Source organism: Capra hircus, chromosome 22, assembly GCF_001704415.2.
Source record: "Capra hircus breed San Clemente chromosome 22, ASM170441v1, whole genome shotgun sequence".
Taxonomy (NCBI): Eukaryota; Metazoa; Chordata; class Mammalia; order Artiodactyla; family Bovidae; genus Capra; species Capra hircus.
Genome location: NC_030829.1, coordinates 41854616 through 41863443, shown reverse-complemented (window position 1 = coordinate 41863443; position 8828 = coordinate 41854616). Strand labels below are relative to the sequence as shown.

The following is an 8828-nucleotide window of genomic DNA, read 5'->3' as shown; positions in this document are numbered from 1 at the left end:
AGGGCACAGTGAGAAAATGAGTTGCCATCAAAACACTGGGCCCAGAGGCCTCTCTTGTCTCTCTTATAATGTGAAATTCAAAATAAGTGGCTTTACCTTTTTTAGTCTCCTTTTTAATAGATCTTTATTTTTTCCCCAAAACTGTATGAATTTATATTAATACAAACAGTTCCTATTGCTTCAGATCCTTGCCAGTCCTTGGTCATGTCAGTTACTTGTGTTCAGTTCAGTTCAGTTCAGTCGCTCAGTCGTATCCAACTCTTTTTGACCCTGTGGACTGCAGCATGCCAGGCCTCCCTGTCCGTTGCCAACTCCTGGGGTTTACTTTGTGCTGGTTTTCCATTTGTGTTTGTATAGTTATTCTAATGCTTAAGTAGTACTGGTTTGGCATCATAACTTTCCTTATTTCTGATGGGATTGGACTCCTCCGTATTTGTGTAGCACCATTTACAGATCTTTATTTGTAAACTGAGAATGTTTTTGCAAATTTTGAACGCTGAGTCTTTCTTTTTTTCTTGACTCATTCTTTATATCTTCCAAATACTTATCAATTATATTAATTACAAATATCATCTCCCTTTCTATGTATTTCCTTTTTCCTCTTAATGGTGTCTTCTGATAAACAATTCTTGATTTTAAAGTAGTCCAATTTATATATTTTATGGCTTACGTTTTGTCAGATTCTGTTTGGATCTTTATTTTTCTACCCATTATTTTTTTAAGAAAGATTATGTTAGAGCATATCTTAGTGCATTGACTACCTCAAGCTATAACTAACCAGCATATCTGTTCAAGAGAACAATTTTGCTTTTGCAATGTAAATCATATAGCATAATTCACAGACCAAGCAATACTATCAGCTGCTTTAGCAAACTGTGCCTTGAAAATGTACACCGTCATTGGCTTGAAGGTAGAGAGATGAAAGCCCATACACATGCTTTTGATTAGGCCCATGTTTATCTTTCACAGTTAAGCTTTCCTGAGTAATATTCTCTACAGAGCACTTCCCAAACATCAATGTGCCTCTAGTTAACAGGCAGCTGTAGATTCAGGAGGTCTGAAGTGGGACCTGAGCCTCTGCATTTCTCCTGGGTGATGTACATGCAGCTGGTTAGTGAATCACACTTTGGGGAGCAAGGCTCTAGCACAGGGCAGACTTTGCTAGCATGAAGAATACACAGGAACATTACTTATGCACTAGGTACTGCCTCAGTAAGATTTTAAATAGATTAAAATGTTCTTTTTGCTTCCCCCCACCAAGATGTAGATAAATGAATTACACAGACCTGTAGTCTTGCTTTTTCTTTTTTTCCCCAGATATGAAGTTGACAATTTCAGTTAGCAATTGCTAATTTCAACATAAAACTCTAAAGTGGTTCGGCTTGCCTTGCTCATAACTAACAGAAGCTTCTGAGGCTGAATCCTGTACCGCTGAAACCAACCAGTGGTTCAGCATAGATTAGTATCTGAAAGAAATGTCTTACTATAGAATTTGGAAATAAAAGTTTAACTTGAAATAAGTTTATATCCTTTTCTTTTCTCCTCCAGATACTTTCCACTCCACTTTCTCCAGCCTACTATGAAGACTAACATAATGACACTTTACATTTTAGTATCTTGAACACAATGTTTAGAAATACCCTCTGAATCTGATAACTGCATTTTAGGCTTCAGTTCAGTTCAGTTGCCCAGTCCTGTCCAACTCTTTGTGACCCCGTGGACTGTAGCACGCCAGGCTTTTCTGTCCATTACCAACTCCGAGAGCCTACTCAAGCTCACATCCATCCAACCATCTGTCTTTGTCCCCTTCTCCTCCCACCTTCAATCTTTCCCAGCATTAGGGTCTTTCCCAATGAGTCAGTTCTTCCCATCAGGTGGCCAAAGTATTGGAGTTTCAGCTTCAGCATCAGTCCTTCCAATGAATATTCAGGACTGATTTCCTTTAGGATGGACTGGTTGCATCTCCTTATAGTCCAAGGGACTCTCAAGAGTCTTCTCCAACACCATAGTTCAAAAGCATCAATTTTTCAGTGTTCAGCTTTCTTTATAGTCCAACTTTCGCATTCATACATGACTACTGGGAAAACCATAACTTTGACTTGGCTGATTTCAAAGAAAAGAAAAATAAGGTTTTCAGGGGAAAACCTGGTTAACAAGGTCTGGCCAGGGGATCAAGGTTAGCATTGCCAGTGATGTTACACTAATAGCAGGTACCCCGTTTGATAGAACACAGTGAGCAAGTCACTTTAAATCTGAAGCCTCTTTTTCCAAAACCCATAACCCCAAGGTAATCATGAAAAAAACTCAGACAAACCTAAATTGAGGGATGTTCTATGAAACACCTGACCAATTCCTCCTCAAAAATGTGAAGGTTATTAAAAAGACTATGAAACTGTCACAGGCAAGACTGAGGAGACAGGCTGACTAAATGCAGCATCATTCCCTGGACTGACTCTTGGAAAAGAAAGAACGTAATTGGAAACCTGATGAAATCCGAATCAAGTCTGGAGTTTAGTACACTATAGATACTATACTGGTGTCCTAATTTTGATAAATGTACCACAGTAATGTTAAAACATTAGGGGAGGGTGAGGGGTATATGGGGAATTAAGTAATACAAAAATCAAAACTACCATTGATTCAAAGACAAAAAGCAAAAGAACACCTCAGTCTTAAAAAACTTAAAAAAAAAAAAAGTCCTTAAATCATGAAAGTAAGCTGAATTTCTCAGCTGACATTTAACATATTGCTTTGAAAGAAAGCAGAGTCTAGAGGGACTGTTGAAAAATCTGCCGCGTGACTAATCCCAAGTTGGATCCCGATGAAGGGAATTGGAGAGATCCATTAGGCGGACGAGGCCGTCCATTTTCCCGGAACTATCGACCGCGGCGGTGCCCTTGTTCTCTGCGCATGTGCCATCGGAGAAGCTCCCCTGCCGGAATCGAGTTAAGAGGAAACATCACAATCAATAAAACACACTCTATTTTCCATTTGCTCATTGTTTTTTAAGGGCTTATTTTATAACAGCACAAAAAGGATTCAATTTAATATCAATTCACCTTCTGGGTGGGGAGAGGACTCTAGATAATTGACTTTTAGTGCCTGATAAGGCTTGTGGCAAGGCTCGCGTTTGCTAACATTTTGACCAAATGGCAACCTCAGCCATGGAGGACCCAGGGTAACCGGATGCTCAGCATTACTCTGACATCGGAACCCCTTTTAGTGTAGCAGCAAAGTCAATCAATGTCGCTTGAGCATCCATTGGTTGCGGAAATATGCTGGTCAAGCGCCCCTCATAGTTCTGTTAGGAAAGTTGATCCAAAAGAGTTACTACAGATTTGCCTGCCAGCTCCTCTGCCTCTGGGATTTTACAGGCAAGAACACCTGAGTTTCCATTTCCTCCTTCAGGGGATCTTCCTAATCCAGGGATGCAACCCATATCTCCTGTGTCTCCTGCATCGCAGGTGGATTCTCTGCAACTAGCACCGTCTTTAATTAAGCTGAAATGGTAAGAGCTGTACATCTTTGGGCATAGCCCTGTCTTCAGTAGATGCTGAAATATTTGTTGACATGAAGTGTAGAAAAGTTCTAGGAAAATGTTTTCTTATTAGCTTCTTTGTGCTGGGATCTTTGAGGAACCCTAATAAATAACAACCCCCTCTTGAATTTTGACCAACCTGAGAAATAAGACAGCAGGTGGCAAATGTAGACTAAAGCAACTATTTTATTTTCACTCATAAACTGAGGTTACAGGTCATGGTTCATCTGTAAACCAACATGCTTCCTAACTCTCAGTTCCAGAATTAAAGAGAATGAACCCACCCAGATACAGTCTGTATTATACTAGACAGTGTTTGAGTGGAGCTGAAGATCACATACTTGTCCCTCCCCTGTTACACTCCACTAGAGTTCACTCCACTGCCTTGATGTCCCCGGTGGACATTTGCTGTACGTCTGTTTTGGTGTTCACAGAACTTCCTGGTAGTCTTAATAAATTGCATAATAAATTATAGGTCTATCTTCCCCAACCTCCAAACCAAGGTTATAACTATTTTAGGTCAAGGCTTGACATCTATTATTTTTATGTCTTTTGTGCCCAGTGGAATTCTAGGCACAGAGTTAGTTTTTAGTAAATATTTGTTAAAAGACTAACCTCTGTAATTCTGTGATTCTGGAGGCAGTTTGACATCAGCTTTCTCACTTCATTTGCATTGAAATCATCACAATTATTACATGGCAGCTTCTTTATGACACACAGTAGTGTAGGGACAGAAGGGGAAACTGAAGCTGTATGTGATATCGATTTTAATAGGCACATGTTTGCTTAAGGAAAACAGCTGGAACTTGACGCAGTAATAAGTAGTGATTAGCACAAGTGTTTGCTGCCTGTGTGCCAACTTAACCACCTCTCACATTTGCAGTGTGTGTGTGTTTTTTTTTTAAAGACTTAAGGACAATGTGAACATAATCTGAAAACTAAATAGAGTTACAAGTTGACTTTTTGTTCTTCATATTCTCCTTAATTGTTATATGCAAAATGCCTTTGAAGGTATTTATGTAAGGAATGTTGATCTTAGATTCCAGTGGGGTATGTGGTACTTGGTAAAAATGTGGATCCCCAGTATGCATCCCTAGTGTTTTCTGCTTCAGGAGGTCTGGAGGGAAACCAGTGTTGAGTATGTTTAACCATCATCCAGGTGACTCTGATCCAGGTATCCTATCCCCCATCTTAGCAGTAAGGGACCGTCCAGTTGAGGAACAGTGCATGCATGCGTGCTTAGTCATGTCTGACTCTTTATGACTCCATGGACTGTGGCCTGCCAGGCTCCTGTGTCCATGGGATTACCCTAGCAAGGATGCTGAGTGGGTTGTCGTTTCCTCTTCTGAAGGATCTTCCCAACCCAGGGATCAAACCCTCATCTCCTGTAGCTCCTCTGTTGGCGGCAGATTCTTTACCACTGAGCCACCTGGGAAGCCCCTGAAAGGAGCCGAGACCTGCTCAACTAGCTCGAGGTTAAAGGCCATCTTTCTTTTGTACAGAAATCTGCCAGGAATCTCGGGGATGGTACACAACCTAACTTCCATATGGTCCAGACCAAGGCAGCTCCTGGGATTGGCATGACCTTCACTTCTGTTTCTCTCACTTTCTCTAATTTATTTTTTCCAATGTATCTGATCTCTTCTAACCCTCAGCCACTTGCCTTGAAGTCTTAAGAACCTCTGGACTTTGTGCGTGTGCCACCACCCACTGCATCCCAACCCTTCCAAAGTTCTCAGCACCACCTGGGAACTTAACTGTATGGTTTGTTTTAAATTCCTAAGAGAGAATCTAATTGGTGTGGTGCATCTTCTGGAGGCCTGGGACACAAATCAAAGATCAGGACAACCTCTGGAGAACCATTCCTGGCTGGCTACTCATTCCTCATCCAGGCAGCTGGGGGCTGGTGGCAGAAGGGAAGGATCTGTAGAAGTTAGTAGCTGGAAGCTGAAAGGGCTTCCTGGGTGGCTCAGCGGTACAGAATCTGCCTACAATGCAGGAGACGTGGCAGATGCAGGTTCGAGCCCTAGGTCTCGAAGATCCCTTGGAGGAGGAAATGGCAACCCACTCAAGTATTCCTGCTGGGAAAATCCCATGGATAGAAGAGCTGGGTAGGCTATAGCCCATAGTGTCACAAAGAATCTGACATGACTCAATGAACACACAAGTTATGGTCAGGAAGGTGAAAAGTTCATTACAAACACTTGCACCTTCTCACAATTTCAACCTTAGTCTTTGTGACAACTGACAAAATAGGGAGTGGATTCATCTTAACAAAAGACCTTTACCTTAAGGAAAGTTTGCCACAAGGTAGGCCAAAGACACTGCTATAGAGATTGATGTTTTAATAGCAGAAGTACTTGGAGGGGGCTGTTCTAAGATGTTTCCATATTGTGGAGCTTTTAGAACCCAGAGGCTAGTAGATAGGTCATACTTAACCAGGGAACAGCTTCCAGTCAGTTGAGTCAAGTATCCAGTGCTTCTTAAATCTCAATACTCCTGGGAATTAGTTATAGTAAGCCCCATCTTAGTCAGGCAGAGTTTTCCATGTGCATTTTTTTTTTTTTTTTTTTGGTGGGAAGTGAATTTATTTTTTGTTTATCAGAGTCGGTCTGAGTATAACTTATATGATGCAGCTTTACTTGGATCAACTCACTTTACATATTAGGAGTAAAAATTCAAAAAGCCTCATACTCAGATTTGATTTCCTGGGTAACATAATAATTATTTTGAGTTTTATGTGTATTTGTGCAATAAGAAAAGCTACAAATTTTAGAATCGAGAACCAAATTATTAAAACTTGAAAACTGTCCCTAGGTTAGAAAGATTTCATTTTGGACAATGCAGTGAAACTTAAGTAATTATCCATGTTGTGTGTCTGTGCATTTGACAGCAGTGCCTTCAAAATATTTTGATATGCACCCTTTCTTCTTTCTCTTTGTGTTGTCAGACAACACGCCAGCTGTCAGATGGAGAAAAGCAGGAAAGTTTGGCATCGCTATTCCTGCCACCTTTACCACGGAGTCCCTATAAATAGCATAATAGGATAAACCCGCCACAGAGGGAGAGCAGCAGGTGGCACTCGTTGTAGCAAGAGCTGAAGGTGTAAATGAATTTCAATGTCTTCATGATACCAAACAACAATCAGATTACAGAGAATGAAGCTTTTGTTATGGGAGAGTCCAATATTTCAAGAAAATAATAATGATGGTGATACTTTTCATTATCATGCAGCGTCCCTTTTGTAAGAGGTTTCAAAGAAGAAAACAACCTGTTTTCACAAGAGCCAGCTTCCCCTCTTCTGTCTGGAGTCTCTCTGAACTCTGTCTATTAAGAAAGAGGAGGTGGCATTGATCTGAGCCAGGTGGTAGGTGGAGGGAATTGAGTGTATTGTTGAAATGTTACTGTAAAATACATCTTGCTCTAATTACCAGAGAAGGAAGTCACAGTGGCCTCCCTCAGGAGTGTTCTTACTTGTTACCCTACTTCTCAGCTTGTCGGTTTCCTGCCCACTCTTTGCCGTTTCAAATTTGTCATGACTTCTAAGGCCCATCTTAAGTTCTTTCTCCTTTCCTGTCTGCCCTGAGTGCTCCATATTAAAGGAGGCTTCCTCTGACCACTACACCAACAGACCGCAGTACGCCACCTGGTTCAGCATGTGTTCTCCTCCAGCTGGGGCTTACACCTCATGTTCATAACTGCTTGAGGAGACAGGGGGTGACTCAGCCCCCAGTGGGCTCGCACAGCCTCCAGCATGTTTCTAGATGCACAACAGCCACCCTGTGCTTTAATTCCAATCAACCCAACCAGAACATCTTCCAGCCCCGCAGAGAGACAGTTGACGATAGAAGTCGTGGCCCCTCTCACCTTCTGCTGTCTTTTCTTACCTTCTGCCGCTCTCTCTGTCTTCTCAGCTCCCAGCCCTGGCCCTTCTTACACCTCTGGTCCTGCAGTTGCCCTTCAGGCTCGGTTTGAGGTTCAGTTCCCTCAGTTTGGTCAGACCCACTCTCCCCTGCCCCGCTGTATTTGTAAGCCCCTCTGAGTCCTGGTCCCTCTTTCTCCAGCCTCCAAGATGAGGAATCAAACCACAGATGCTCGGGTGTAAACATTTAATCTTATCTCTTCCTGCCAATCAAAAGCAAGGCAAGCTTTGTGTCAGTGCCAAATCTGGGCATGATCTGACCCCCATCTCTTTCTCCAGCCTTGTTCTTGTGCTTCTCTTCCCTTCCCTCATGTCGTTCTGGCCTTTCCATCCCTTGAAACTTCAGGACCCTTGCACTGCCATCCCCAGGAGGCTTTCCCTACAGCTGGTCACATGTCTGGCTCCTGGTCCTCTTTTCAGGTCACGCTTAAATGTTAGGTCACCTTTCCTAAACTGACCTCATCCAATCACTCTCAACCCATATTTACTATCTTCATAGCATACATTATCATCTATAATTAACTGGCTTATTTATTACTTTGTTTATGGCATCCCACTCCGGTATTCTTGCCGGGAAGACCCCACTGACGAGGAGCCTCTAGGTCTACAGTTGGTGGGGTCACAAAGAGTCTGAGCACGCACGCACGGTATAGTGTGACAAGTTCAACTGCAATTCCTCTGCTTTACCAGCTGTCTCTTGCCATCGGGAGACTAGTGGCTCCTTGAGATTACGGATTTTATTTCTTCTATCACTGAGAAGGCATTGAATATGGAAAATGCTTCATCATAGTTGAATGGTTGCACATACATGGAAGGAGTGAAAACTTAGAAAAATAAAGTTCTCTGTTGATCTCTGCTCTCTATTTTCTTTCGCTCTAGAGACCAGGCCCTTTCTGTTGCTATGTATAGTTTGGCACCTAATTGAGAACTAAATTGTTAATGTCAGAGATGCCAAGTTGTCTTAGTAAACTGGGGCTGGATATCCATGTCAAGCCTTGATTAATTACCTGGTTTCCTCACATTTAAATAGAGAGTGACACCAATTCTCATCGAGCATTTGCTGAATCTACCATGTGAATGAGACAGTGGTGCCACCTTTACTAACTGTGTGGAGATTGAACTCCACCAACAGCTCTTTTTGCTTGGCCCTATTTAATGTTCAGATGGGGCTCTGCTCAGTTGTCCTGGTTGATGTATACCCCAATGCAGACGACTGGGAAGATCCAGTAGCATTAATTACCTGCATTGCACAGACAAGCAATCCAAGGCTCAGTCACAAAGCTAAAAAATAACAAGCAATTAGAGGTAAATATACATTCTGGTTGTGAAAGCCAATTTTACGTGATTCCCTTTATACCACTGTCTTTC

The 8828-nt window shown here is 42.1% G+C and overlaps 1 long non-coding RNA gene across 1 annotated transcript; it reads right to left on the bottom strand.

Annotated features, from left to right (window-relative positions):
- LOC106503441 lies at positions 2706–4173 on the bottom strand. The gene is made up of 2 exons (XR_001297119.2): positions 3880–4173; positions 2706–2932 (listed from the first exon to the last, which is right to left on the bottom strand). It is a non-coding gene; the product is annotated as an uncharacterized LOC106503441 (long non-coding RNA).